This window comes from Hemiscyllium ocellatum, chromosome 15 (genome assembly GCF_020745735.1).
Source record: "Hemiscyllium ocellatum isolate sHemOce1 chromosome 15, sHemOce1.pat.X.cur, whole genome shotgun sequence".
NCBI lineage: Eukaryota > Metazoa > Chordata > Chondrichthyes > Orectolobiformes > Hemiscylliidae > Hemiscyllium > Hemiscyllium ocellatum.
Window position 1 is genome coordinate 31,757,058 of NC_083415.1, and position 15,496 is coordinate 31,772,553.

The window sequence follows — 15,496 nt, forward strand, 5'->3', positions numbered from 1 at the left end:
GAGAAGTGATTTGTTGATCCAGCCATAAAGTTCAGAAATTCAAGTGAATATGTAGCATGCTTTGAACTGACAGGTCCTCATCGTCAACATTCTTATGACATAAATTGCATTCTTTGGATCAGGGAGATAGTCTGGGAAGTTACTCCTGCAAATGAAAATTCATGGATCAGCTTAATTCAAGGTATTGATTTTTGGTTGGTCTGCATTGTGCAAAAGATGCATTTGAACTTGTAAAAGAGAGATATTAGATAGAAAGAAACACTTTATCACATTGCTTTTATCTAGCAATTGCTCATCCACTTGCCTCTATTTCTTTTAAACTTTGCCTTTAGAGGTAACTAATCATGACATATTGCAGGAAAACTGGACTGTATAGTTTCCAAGATAATAAGTGTCTACATCTCATTGTATTTTTTAATATAGAATTAGGGAGAATAATGGTACTCACAAAAGAGAAAATGTGTTCAGCTCTTACATGTCAAAAAAATTGGCACCAAATATTTATTTTTCATTCCCTTTTGTTTGAAAGTACTGGCAGTTCAGGGAAAGAATCTGGACTATGGTGTTAGTTTTTTGTACCTTGAGTGAAATTCCTTGTGGTTATTAAACATCTGGGAAGCTTTCGCTTCCTGCCAGAATCTAATTTGTTCAAGGTTATTCCAGCACACAACAATGTTCATTCACACTTTTACCAACAATGTCAGAAGTGTCCTTGTATTTGAAGCTATTGAATTCCTTGTAATCTGTATCTGGATTAGTTACAGGCCATTTAGGAATGCATTTTTATTCTTGCGTAACATTGAGTTTTTCTGGCTACCACCTTCTGAATAAATGTGTGGCCCCTAATCCATTTAGAGCCATTTGGATTATGTAGCTTCTAAAATCTTTGAACTGCAGTTAATTCCCAGTGAAGGGAGTCCATCTACTTTCACAAAATGATGAATTACCCTCTATGGAAAAGTACCTTAGAGAAGAATTATGTTCATAATTGGATCAACTACTGCTGCAAAACATATCAAATTAAAATATCTTTAACTGAAAGTACAGTGAATAACAACTGAAAATTACAATCTACATACACCTGAAGTGGATAATTTGAATGCATTAAAATTTTAATTGCATTTTTTTCCATCAATTTTCTTTTCTGGCAAATTTTCTCTTTCTGCTGTTCAATGTGTTGATACCTTGTGAAAATAAAGTTCCGTGGTTCCAGCTGACCTCCAGTATTTCTCTCAGTGAAACATTATTTATGTGTGATCCTTAACAATTAGTGCAATTGATTATCGCTGAAAAAAAAGAAACATGCTGTTGAAGCTTTTCATCTTTTACTCATCAGGACAGACACATGAATGTCAATTTTCAAAGGAAACAGCGTTTAGAGCCAAGGCATTGCCAAAGAGATTGCACGAGAGGACTGCTGTCCTCTTCGTAATTTAAAAAAATGCACAATATTTGGACATGATCATTTTCCCTGCAGAGGCCAAATTCCAACATAAGACTACATGTATTCTCAAGCCAATAGGCTCTTTCACAATGAATGCATCATCAATGAGGTTAATTCTGTGTTCAACTAGCAGCATAAAGTTTCTTGCAACTTTCCCTTCCTTAACCTAATAAACTGAGAAATACACTTGTGCCATTGAGTACTCCAGCTAAGATTGGTGTTTGTGAACAAAGTGGTCGTCTCTTTAGAAAGCCTACATTCTACCATGTTTACACTCTGGATTAAGCCTTTCCTAACACTTCTCAGTTATATGTGATATTACAAACTATCATAGATTTTAATATTGCTACTGGATTATTAAATAGAACTGCTCACATTTCAAAAATCCTATTATAACTCAGAGGTCTCTGCAAGCAGGTCCATCTCCCTATGGTAAACCAAAGAACTACGGATGCTGAACACTGAAACAAAAAAAAACTGTTGGGGAAACTCAGCAGGTCTGGCAGCATCTGTGAAGACAAAGCAACGTTAATGTTTTGAGTCCATTGACTGTTCTTCCAAACTGTTTCTGTTGTTGTTTCATCTCCTAATGACATGTCTTTAACATTAGTTGCCTGGTAATTACAGGCATACGCAAAGTTACATGCTGAACAAGAAGGCAATAGGGCTCATATATGCTTGTCTTAACATAGTTGTGCTAAGGAGTGCAAAGAGGAACTATGAGTCCCCTCATCCAACTTCTACTGACAAGTGCTATTGTATGAACACTGGATACAGACAATTAGGTTTGTCCATAATCTTTGCATGCACTAATACTTTGCAAACATTAGCAGTCTGGACATGCAAAAAAGGATGCATCAAGCCAGAAGAATTATATCCTGTCATGAGCCAGTAACTTCTCATAGAAGAGTTATAGAATCAATCAAGTGGATATCCAGATATGATTTTTGGAAATACAATGCAGAATATGATTCACATATTAAATAGCATACATGCATTTAATAAGTACATGATCTAAGTAAAAATCACACAACACCAGGTGATGAAGGAGCGCCGCTCTGAAAGCTAGTGTGCTTCCAATTAAACCTGTTGGACTATAACCTGGTGTTGTGCGATTTTTAACTTTGTACACCCCAGAACAACACCGGCATCTCCAAATCATGATCTAAGTAGATTGTGAAAGTTATCACTTTGGAGCAGTGATGTCCAAAAAGTACATCTTGACGTCTCCCGAAAATGCTGATGTATATATCTAAATGGTCATTTTGCTTTCTTGCTAGTGAAATACATAGATCCATTCATAAAATAAACATTCTCCTGAATAGCAGAATAACATTCACAAAATTCTACTTTAATTTAAAACTATGTACATTCTGAAAATAATGGAAGTTATCTTAAATTCTACAAATGTTTGGGGATCATTGTCTTTTTCTTCATTTGAATCAGAAAATACTACAGGTAAAACATTGAAGTCAATTGTTTTTCAAAATGCCTCATGCAATACAATTTTTATTTTTTGGTGAAACCTCACAATGTATTCACTAAATTTTGATGTCTTGTGGAATCATATTTGATGAATATCTACTGCCATCCTGAGCTATTGTGATAGAGATATTGGAGATTATTCCATTAGTTCTGCTACTTTTATTTATCTCATCAAAAGCTGTTCTTTACACGAGCTGTCAGCTCCATGTGAAGAATGTGCACCTTCACTTGCACTATAGTTATAGACTCCCAGACAAAAGTAAGCTATTTAGTGCTCATGTCTACACCAGTTAACAAAGATCTAACCTCAGGATAAAGGTCTTTTGTGCAAACCCCTGAAAACAACAATGGCAGGATTATTGAACACTTCTGAGGCAGAGGTAGATAGATACTTGATGAACAAGGGAGTGTGTGGTTATCAGTGATAGGCAGGAATTAGAGTTGAAGCTACAACTAAATCAGTCATGTCCCTGCCCAGATGGGTGGCATGGTGGCTCAGTGGTTAGCACTGCTGCCTCATAGCGCCAGGGACCTAGACTCAATTCCAGCTTTGGGCGACTATCTGTGTGAAGTTTGCACATTCTCCCCGTGTCTGCAGGGGTTTCCTCTAGGTGCTCCAGTTTTCTCCCACAGTCTAAAGATGTGCAGGTTGGTTAATTGGCCATGCTAAATTGCCCATAGTGTTCAGGGATGTGGAGGTTAGGTGCATCAGTCAAGGGTAAATGTGGAGTAATAGGGTAGGGTAATTGGTCTGGGTGGGTTACTCTTCGGAGGGTCAGTGTGGCCTTGTTGTGCCAAATGGCCTGTTTCCATTCTGTAGGGATTCTATCATTCAATGTTCCAAATGAATGGTGGAACAGTCTGCAGGCACTTAATATTGCATGTACCTAATTTTTCCTTCCAGAAACTGAAAGAAGTGAAGCCAATTCTGCTTCCACCATTCAAACTGAACTTGGCTACCTGAGATTGGACGCAGAGGGTCGTACGTGTATGGAATGAGCTGCCAGAGGAAGTGGTGGAGACTGGTACAATTGCAACATTTAAGAGGCATTTGGAAGGGTATATGAATAGGAAAGGTTTGGAGGGATATGGGCCAGGTGCTGGCAGGTGGGACTAGATTGAGTTGGGATATCTGGTCGGCGTGGATGGGTTGGACCGAAGGGTCTGTTTCCATGCTGTACATCTCTATGACTCTATGACTAATAGAAAGTACAGAATAAGGAACCGCTAATCAATCTATCATGTCACTTATTTTATGAAGTACATAACATCTACCCTATTACTGACTTTATAATTGTAAGCTACAAAACTGGAAAAAGTTAACAACTTATAATGATGCTGATGCTACCTCTGTTTCTTTCAATTAAAAAAAATCCAACTAGTCCCAGTTAATCTTCCTACTAGTAATAATGGAGTGTTATCTCAGCCACTGCTGAGCAAAAACTGGACATTCATGGCTTTTATCTTTTTCCATTTAGTGCTAACCTGACACCCTACTCTTAATGAGCTATTTCCTTGGAAACTTTTCATGGTAGCCCATTAGGGCAGATGACAGTATTGTTTCTTTTCTGCTTTTAGAAAAGTTTGAAAAGTTGCTTCAAGCTATTCCAAATTCTTAATGCTTGGCATCATCTACACTTTTATTCAACTTGCTGATATATGGCAAGAGGACATTTGTGAGGAGAAAGTGAGGACTGCAGATGCTGGAGATCAGAGCTGAAAAATGTGTTGCTGGAAAAGCGCAGCAGGTCTGGCAGCATCCAAGGAGCAGGAGAATCGACGTTTCGGGCATAAGCCCTTCTTCAGGACATTTGTGGCAATTATGTATGTCACAAAGACCTGTTGGACCGAAGAGCTAATTTCTCGGCTATAAAATTTTACTTCTATATAATATGGTGCATGTTGAAAGCATTTTATTAAATTTTAATTTAGACTTACTCTCATAAGTCTTCCTCATTGAATTCAATGCCATTGAGCCACCACATTGCTGGACAATATATTGACCCTGGAAGGGATTTAACCCACGGACACCTTTATAACAAAGCAGCACTTTGTAACTCATCCTGCAGCACCTAATGTGTTTTTCAATTGCTTTCTGCTATGCATATTAGGAAACTAAATATTTCTTGTAATAATAATGTTTTTCACAATGAGTTCAAGAATGAAGTAACAAGCCGATAACATATTGCAATAATTCTCTTTGCCACTCAAATTGGAACTTTATATGGATTTAAAAGAGAACCAGACTTTTGTTTTCATTATATCACCACATGTCACACATTTCTTCCATCACAAATTTTTCCACTTTTCTAATTTATCAATGATCAAGTCTACTATCCAGTCAGGCCCACACTGAAGCTTCAAATATGTCATGTTACACATTGCATTCCTTTCCACTCTTCAACCGTATTAACAACAAAGTGCCTATTTCCTGTTTGAGTGTTTCTGGCAGGAAGTAATATTTGTCGGGAGAATGGGCCTCTAAAATGCAGGCATGCCCAGTATTTGCCATTTACTTGAAGAGCACCTCAACTCCCTGAACACCATTCATTTTAAATCCTGTCTTTCTTTCAGTTTTAAGCTTTTTAAACCAAAGTTTGTTCTAATCAGATTAAATTCTGATTTATCTAATTCTTTCACACTTTTCAGCTTTGGCAGTGTTCTGTAATTATATTCTTTGCATTGTCAATTTAAAATAAGTTCCAAATTTGAAATTAACATGTGCAGAGAATAAAAATAAAGATTTGGCAGTGCACAATTCTTTAAAAAAAACTTCATAAAACTGTGAACTTGAAGTGCTTCAGCAAAAGGCAGATCTTATAAACCTTGTGTCAAGATTGACGGCCTGTTCAATTTCCATACTCTGTCTTACTGCTATTAATTAGAAAATAGTAAAGAAGAGAAGACATAGCATTGATATAGTGCCTTCAACATAGAGAAACACCCCAATTAAGGCATTTCACAGGATAGTTAGCAAACAAATTTTAAGGAAGCTGAGTTGCTTTTAAAGAACTATTTGAAAAAGCTCATTGATATCTTTCTTTAAAGTTTAAATAAAGAAGGTTGCCTCCACTGTGGTGACGTGACAGCTGAATCTAGTTTTTAATATGACTTTATAAAAGTTGGAAAGAGGATAGCTCCTTTTTGAAGCATCCTGTCTTTTACATTCCACTAAAAACCTCAGTTTCTCCCATGCTGGAAGGCTCGTTAAGATCCCACATGAATAATAATCAGCTCCTGATTCCTAGAGGTAAAATTCAGTTTCAAGTATAAGCACACAGCATGTAGATAATGAGTGATGGGGCATTTCAAGATGAAAGGTAAATAGCTCCATTGGAAACAATGGTCAGCGTGTTGATGCAAGGAACAGAAGTACTTAGGAATCATGATTCTTTCTGTGCACTCTAGTGAGGTGTGGCCATTTTCTTTTTGCCTTTTCTGATCTGAGTAGATAATGAGACTTTTTCTGATACTGACTGGCCACCCAAGTGGTCTTTACTGTCCTTGCTGAAAGGAGAAAGTGAGGACTGCAGATGGTGGAGATCAGAGTTGAGAGTGTGGTGCAGGAAAAGCACAGCCGGTCAGGCAGCATCTGAGGAGCAGGAGAATCGACATTTCAGGCTGATGAAGGGCTGAAACATCAGTTCTCCTGTTCCTTGAATGTTGCCTGACCTGCCGTTCTTTTCTTGCCTAAATGTTAATATTCTGTCCTTGCCTAAATGTCAACACATTGAAACTCAGCTGAATCCAGAAGATCCATTGTAGTTGGTGCTGATCCAATCAAAAGATCCAACCCAGCACATTTCTGCTGGTAACACACAGCAGAGAAAAATCTCAGCCTGATGTCTACAACCATCAAACTGAAATGAAAAGTGGGATATAAAAATCTTAAGGCTATCAATGAATTATTGGATGAAAATGTTTGTTAACTGGAATAATGCTGCTCTGTCAATCAACATGGATTTGTTGTATTCACAGCATTTATCATGAAAAACAAAATTTTTATGAGGATTAGTTCAGGCAATCATTGTTACTGTGTGTCCGTGCACTTGCCCTGCAGTTACCTCAGCATGAGGACATCAGAGAATGCATTTCCTTGGACACTTTTCAAGTATTACATGAAGAGAGTTTGATGTGGACAATGTTTTGCTCATCAGCAATTCAACCTACAAGCCCAAAATTTCAGTTCTGGAAAAATATATTTAAATACTAACCACAAAGTAGGAATTCTGGAGTCAAAACCAAAACGAAGCTGCAATGTATCTCCAATGTTTTCATAACATAGTTAAACTGCGTGCATCACCACAGCCTGTGAAACCGCCTTGTATACTTTACAAGAATATGATCCTTTGATACGTATACCTTGGAGCGCAGGTATCATTTCCTCCTTTTGCTTCAAACATTTAGTTGATTATTGGTCTTCTGCCTTTTGGATAAAAGCCAATGCAAGTTCTGAGCATCTGGTGGCCAGCTGTTCAAACACATCCATTTGTTTTACAAAGAAGGAAAAACTAAACACAACAATCTAAGAAGAAAATTAAAAGATCTTCGCAACTGGAAATATTATATGTAACAAGAGCTTGGATACATCAAAGAATCCATTTTTTACAGTTTCCTTTTTGGAAATTAACATTTTACAAATGCAGACATCATAAGAAAGCAACTGTCACATTACATTATTCATTTTCATAAATTTTAGTGCAGCAAATTTCATCTAATTAAATCTATTGAGCTCAGAACTGTAATTCTGATCATATTTCATAACAGATTGCCCCAGAATTTGTTTTCAAATGAAACAATGTCAGAACAATCCAAAGGTAAACAAAAACAGAACTCAAATTTTAATTTGATAGCAATCCATTTAAAATTGCAGCAATTTATTCAAGTTCTACTGCATTTATAGAATGGCATTCCTTTCATTTTATTAGTTTTAATTTTCTGAACATGTTGCACCTCATAAATATGTCAACAAAAATGTTGTTATTTTTCTTTTATAAACATTATGTACAAAAGATTACCAGTTCTGGGATGCTGGTTGCTAAGTGCAGTTTAGGAATTTTTTCATAAGATTTCCCTAGTAATTTGTGAAATATGACATATAAATATTCCCTCATGTTGAACCTAGAATATTCATATGTCACATTTCACAAAGTCACTGGGGAAATCTTATAAAAAACCATGTCGTGAAACTTGAAAGGGTTCAGAAAAGATTTACAAGGATGTTGCCAGGGTTGGAGGATTTGAGCTATAGGGAGAGGCTGAACAGGCTGGGGCTGTTTTCCCTGGAGCGTCGGAGGCTGAGGGGTGACCTTATAGAGATTTACAAAATTATGAGGGGCATGGATAGGATAAATAGACAAAGTCTTTTCCCTGGAATCGGGGAGCCCAGAACTAAAGGGCATAGATTTAGGGTGAGAGGGGAAAGATATAAAAGAGACGTACAGGGTAACTTTTTCACACAGAGGGTGTTACGTGTATGGAATGAGCTGCCAGAGGGAGTGGTGGAGGCATTTGGATGGGTATATGGATAGGAAGGGTTTGGAGGGATATGGGCCGGGTGCTGGCAGGTGGGACTAGATTTAGTTGGGATATCTGGTTGGCATGGACAGGTTGGACCGAATGGTCTGTTTCCATGCTGCACATCTCTATGACTTTAGGTACCTGGCAAGTTTAGCTTGGCATTTGCTTCAAAAGACCTTCATGTTAAAATCACTAGGCACCAACACCTCAGGACACACTCCATGGTCACCCCACATCTACTGACCCTGGCATCTAACATGTACCAGCCTTTAGGAACTGTTATAGAACATCTCTGATCCAATTTAGCGTGCTTCTGTATTGCAACATCTTAGTTCAGGGTGCAACAGCAACTGTCTTTGTAATGCTGCAGTAAGGACACCTGGCAATCTGGGACCTACATCCAACTCAATGACTGGACCAAGCAATATGTCCAGGCTGATCAATTGCTGTCATGGTGCTCACTCACCCTGACTCTATCTGGATGCTGACAGCACCTCTATCTTATATTTTTGCAGATTGCCCCATCAGCCTCACAGTACTGCTGTATTGTTATACCATTCAGCACAGGCACAAAGCCAAAATACTTGTCCTGCTAGTCAGCAATCTTTAGTCAAGTAAAACAAAATAGCTTTTGTAAGAGATCCAGTTGCAGTAGGACAGCCTCCAAAACCAGTCTGAGGGTTTGGACAAGTTCAATCAGTTGCTTGAGATGGTCAGAGTCAGGATCTTCTCCTCATTGGGGGTAAGGAGCCAAATATCAGGCAGCCCACCATCTGGCTTGACTCTTATTATCCATTTGGGCTTTTCTTTTCTCCTGGAGTGAGAGAGATGCAGGTATTATGGAAGGTAAACATAGGTGGCACAGCTTTTAATTGTAGTGTAGATGGGAAGGTATCCCAAGCGAGTGAGTAGGTAATGGAGAGAACATGCCAGGATTTTGTGACATTGGAGGTTGGTCTGGGTGACAGCGAGTGGGGAAAGGTGGTGCAGACAATAATGAGAGTGATATAGCATGAGCCTTGTTGGGAGCTGGATGCAGTAGCAGAGTTAGACTGAGTATGGTCTGTCAGAGAAAAGGTAGTGACACCTATGTTGGGGGAGTGGAGAAGGTCAATGACCTTTTCCTAAATGGCTGTACATTCCTCCAGAAGACTGTGACTGCACTGACCTGGAAAAAACCTTGAATCAAGCTGGCATGGTCTCATGTAGTGAACTCCTCAGATGTTCCTTTTGGGGAGAAAGTGATCTCATCTGTGCACTACCCCATCAATGAAGACCTCCAGGTCGCTGTCCATAAACTGAGGTGTCAATTTTCCCTTCTCCATCATGTCTGAGGTAAATATCAAGAAATATGAGAGTAGCTCCAAAATGACAATCCTTGTTCAGGTGCCCAACAGAGACAGTGCCCAAAGACAGAGCCAGTGCCAGAAATGCCAGTTAATTCCTGGATATTTCCATAGTGGTGGGTTGTTACAGATACAGCAAATAGAATGGATTAGAATAGAATGAGTGGGCATTGTCAAGACAGGGTAGGTAGTGAAAGGGATGAGTTTAGTAGGGTAATGAACACAGTGAATGAACTTGCTAGGCCTCACAGAGAGAAACCCTCCATGGAACACTCCATGAAACACAATAAAACTCACACTTAGCTAGTGAAACATAAGATTCAGCCCTTGACATTTACTACATGTTCCTCCTGGATATCATTGTGAATAAATCGGATGCAGCTTTTCATGGGTTATTAATTTCTGGAACAGTTTTTAAAGTGTACGTAATTCTCTGATGTTTCTTCAACTGGTCAGTGTAGCTTGGAAATTACAAGCGGTAATATTTATGGGCTAATATGAATGACAATTATTGAGCATTCTTTACAGTTTCAACAGAACCATTAATCTGTTTAAAACAAACAGATTAGTGCCTTCATTAAATTAGCAGTGAATACATAGTCACACAAATGCTTTCAACATTTGTCTCTTGAGTAACACAATGGCTTATAAATCTGTTAGATTTTCAGGCTTTAGCTGAGGCGATGGTTTACTGGCATTATCACTGGAACTTTAATCCAGAGACCCAGGTCATGCTCTGGGGATCCAGATTTGAATTCGACCGCAGCAGATGGTGGATTTCAATTAAATAAAAATAATCTGGAATTAATGATGACTGCGAATCCATTGTCGATAGCCAGAAAATCCCCACTGGTTCACTAATGTGCTTGAAGGAGGGAAACTACCAACCTTATCCAGTCTGACCTACAGGCGACTCCAGACCCAGCAATATGGTTGATTCTTAACTGCCCTCTAGGCAATAAATGCTGGTCTTGCCAGTGATGCCCTCATCCTGTGAGTGAATTTTTAAGAAGTCTACTTTCTAATAATTGCATGTGTGAAAGTAAACTGTCAATTTATCAAAATCCAAGCTGATGTCCAACATTATTGCTCAATTTAAGCAGTTTCATACAGATCTCAAAAAATCCCATCATGTTCACCGAAATATTATCGCAATGAGCTGCACATGATATGAATGGCTTAGAGAAACCCTTATTTGCCTCAGTTCCTTTATTTGTTGTTTTATTGGTAAAGGGTTTATTTGGTCTCTTGTCAAAGGGCTGACTGCGAAGTGCATGTCAAGTCTCAAATGGAGGTGGAGCTATACACATTAAATACAATAGGTCTTGCCCAATGAAAATGATTAAACTTAATCCAATTTACCAATGAGCATTATATTTCTGACATGAAATCTCTTTTATTGCATAGCTTGGCACCAAACTACGAGTTTAGGTTTGAGAAACAGGTTAATGAAAAGACAAATTCAACAACAGTTTTCAGGCTTGGACTTCAAAATAACACTACAAATTATATTTTCACACTAATTGATGCTATACACGGCAATCATAGAGTCCTCATTCTCTGGTCTTATAATTGCATTAGGTAAGAACTATTTGTATGTTCCTTTCCATCTGCTCTTGTATTCTAACGTTCTAGTTCCAGTCTATTCTAACTCCACCCATGCTGCACTATTTATGCTCAGTGAGGTGTAGCTCCAGGACATTACCACAAGGTTGTTCTTGGTTCCTGAAACTCTTAAACAACAAAACCACCTTATGAGAAAACCTACATGCAGGAAGACTGTGATATGCCAGTGCAGAATACATGAGCTGCACTATATTACTCAGATTCTTACCAAACTAATGTCAATTTAATCAGGAATAAAAGAAAAGACTTGCTTTTATATAGGTGTATCAGAGCATCGCAAAGACAATTAAGTACTTTTAACTTATAATCACTAATATTGGAAATATGATAGGCAGTTTGGTTTATTTATTTATTTAGCTGATGAAAATTCCCAGAGTCAAACAGACCCTCCTGCTTTACTAAGCTTCAGATAGTCAGTCTGCCACTTAACCTGCAGACGGATATTCCTTGGTAATGTGCAGTTTTCTGTGTATGTTCCCACAAGTGCAAGAAGGGGTTTGTATTGAAGCCACAGAGGTTGAGCAGGGCTGTGCAGGAGAATCAGCCTGGCCTGAACCTGTTTAGCAAGAACAACTCTCAATAACTTGATAATGATCTAATAATTTTTTTGATGTAATATATAGTAAATAGTAATCAAGGCACTGGGGATAACTTCCCTTCAAAATAGCACTGCACAATTTTTTACATCGAAAAGGCATTTAGGTTGGTCCACAAAACTAGATGCAAGAGGAAGTGTCAGAATCAGAAGCTTTTGTGGACACCTTTCCTGGAAGGACTGAGGATGGTCACAATGAATCTCTGGCACACACTGAAGTAGCACCTGAAGAATCACTATTTGGAGGTTGGTACTTGGAACAGCTGTAGCAGATGTACGGATATGTGGTCGAATTCCCACAGGCAATGAAAGCCCTTGATCTGCAATTGTTGGAGGCCAAGATGCACGTGAGCACATTCGTGTTTTGGTTTGTGAACTCTTTCCAGGAGCAACGGTCAACCTCACAGAGTTCCCCAGTTGCCAGTACCTAGAATGCATGTATGAGCAACATAACATTCTGTTCAGGGTATTAGGATCACTGAGGAGCCTGGACCAGCTTATTTATAATACAAGCACTTATCCCTATATGGTACACAAAGGGTTGTGTACCCAAATCAGCAGGTTGGCAGTACAATGATGGCTGGAAAGGTTAGCAGTTGTGTTTCAGCAGCTGAGTCCCTCCAGGCCATCTGAAAGCATAAGTTGGGCTGATGAAGTTGGGGAGGAGATTGACTATCCCAAACAGCTTTTAAACCCAGGGCCCCTCTGTCAATCAGCAACTGTGATATTGGTCCCTACCATCACAGCTAGCACCCCCAGAGATGCAGGGAACATGGTGCAAACAGGTTTCCTACAGGTCCCAGTATATTTCCTGTCTCTGCAGGCCTTGTGTCTGCGGATGCCTGTGTGGAATAAAGTTAACTAAACCCTTACTCTAAAAACAGCTACTGAACATGTGTTTAAGGATGCTTTTCTAATTGCACTGTGTCTCCTTCACATCGCTGGCAACCCTGCATAGCCAGTAATGTTGAACAGTAGGCACACTACAAGATAGGCCATTTCTGCTAACTGCCAAAATAACAATAAGAATATGACTGGTTGCATTAAGCAAGCTTCAAAACAGCCTGCTATGCTTTGTAATTATCCAAGAAATATGTGCTAGCAAGAATGAAGTTACGTTCTTCTTGACAAAAGTAATATTTGAATCATGGTAAGCAGTAAATAATGATATATTCAGGGTAAAAGATATAATTATTACAAATTAGGCAATATCAATATTCAACGCTTAAGAATTCTTAGTCTATAAAACAGTTAAGTTAAGTCTTCAATGGAATCCTATCGACAATCTATGAAAATGCTTCATAGCTTCTAGATATAGATTACCCAACAAAACTTAAATTTCAGGAGCTCAAACGAATCAGTGAAACAACAATTGTAATAGTCTAGTTGCTTCAAAGACACTGCTGATCTAAAAGCCCAGTTGTTAAGAGCCACACTATGAAGTAGAGCATTGGAGACTGAAAAATAAGAGACAGACAGATAAAGAAAAAGTATCTCTTTCGTGGAACTATTCAAAGTGGCAATGTATTGTCAAGGGGAAATGTGTAAGTGATGATCTTGTATTTTAAAAATGAGCTTTGGAGAGAAAGAGAGAACAAAATTCTTCATTTAACTTCTCAGAGGACTATCATAGAGGGACAAGTGTTTGTTAACAATCGAGATGATCTGCAGAATGAGGATGGTCCTTGGAAAAAGAGTAAGAAATGCAAGATGACGTATGCTAATTTAATACATAGCCTGCAGTCAACAGTGTTATACAAAAACGTTGTATAGTTCCAGGTTTAAAAAGACAAGTCTCGTCATCAATACTGATACACTTCTACATTTTGATGAAATTCACGAATATTCCAGTCTGCAGAGAAATTGCTATCGACTGCAACCTTCCTAGACAATGATAGGGTAGCACAGCTATACTATTTGTTCCTCAGTAGTGATGAGATCATGTTGGAGATTAATGTCACAAGCAGAAGAGACTTTTTTGAAAAAAGTAATTCATGGGATCCAGGCATCATTGGCTGAACCAAGATCTATTGCCCATAGAGCAGTTAAGACTCAACAAATTAGTGTGGGTCTGGAATCACTGTTAGACACTTAACTCCAGATGTTTTCATTGAATTCAAATTCTACCATCTGTTACAGCAGGATCCAAATACAGGCATCCATAACATCACTGATCATACCACTAGGCCAACCTCCACATATGGGGGTGAGGGGAAATGAAGTAAAAAGGTGGATGGTTAAAAGGGGCAATATAAAAAAAAATCTGGGTGAGGGAATGTGGAGTAAAGGATTAACTGTAATTTTAGTTTGAAAATAGCTACTGAGCTTGTGTGCAAGGGGTGGTGTCCAAGTGATATCAGATCACCTGGAATTGGAGTCTGGATCGGTAGGATTCTGGAAGATGTTCTCTCTTAACATCTCTTGAATGTAGCTCTGCTTAATGTTCATTTACAAGAATGTGGAGCTGAGCTTACTACAGCCTCTACAAGTTGATGGAATGAATCTAGGGGCTAGTGACCAGTGAGTGTTTGTATCTTGCAGTTTGTGTTAGTTGTATGAGACTCAGGAGGGTCACACAGCCTTGGTAGTCTTATTCATGATTCAAATACTGATTCTCCCCACTCACCTCAACTCTCTCCCAAGATCTGCCAAACCACCTCTCATCTCCTCTGGCTCCTCAGGTCTCCTTGGTGATCCCCTGATGAAGTGTTCTGGTTTTTGACCAGATTTGGTCACCCTGAGTGGCAGACACTGAAGGAAACATCTCATATCTGAATAATGTTATATTCCACTGAGATGAAAGGATGCTACATGAAGGATGCACTACCTGTGGCTAAGGAAGTAAGTTAAGGATGCTATCAAATTGAAAGAATAGATACACAAGGCTGCAAAAATAACTGACAGCACAGAAGATTGAAAAGACTTCAGAAACTGATAAATGATGAGTTTACAATGTCAGTAGAGACCACATTTATTTTTCAGAAAAAGAAATCTTGAATTCCAGTTGAAAGAATGAAACCACCAACTTTAATGCTTAAAATTGGAATATTTTCTATGCAAGAGTCAAAGTTAACTTACATGATGCCCTACATTTTAACAGCTAGAATCAATATAAATTAAATATGAATTAAGAAGCAAATTGCCATCAATTATAAGCCATAAATTTGATGCTGATGCATTATCTGTCCATGACAGTATTGGTAAGAGTGACCAATGTACAGACCTTATGGAGACAAATTCCTGACCATATTGAAAATATCCTCCTTCCTGTTGTGTTCCACTATCATTTTGCTAAATGGGATAGATTTCGAACAGATTCAGCAACTCAAGACTGGGCATCCATGGTGCACTGAGACCGATCAACAGCAGCAGGAGTATACTCCAGCATGATCTGCATAAGCCCCTCAACCATTACCAAGCCAAGGAATCAACACTGGTTAAATGAAGGGCCTGGCAGAAGCAGCACCAGGAGTACCTAAA

General features: G+C 38.6%; 1 long non-coding RNA gene across 1 annotated transcript in view; it reads left to right on the forward strand.

Annotated features, from left to right (window-relative positions):
* The window catches only part of LOC132822736 (uncharacterized), a 59,855-nt gene extending 55,912 nt beyond the window's left edge, over positions 1 to 3,943 (forward strand). The window contains exon 4 of the long non-coding RNA XR_009645468.1: positions 3,834 to 3,943. This is a non-coding gene — a long non-coding RNA (uncharacterized LOC132822736). The remainder of the gene's footprint in view (positions 1 to 3,833) is intronic.
* Positions 3,944 to 15,496: the final 11,553 nt, after the last annotated feature.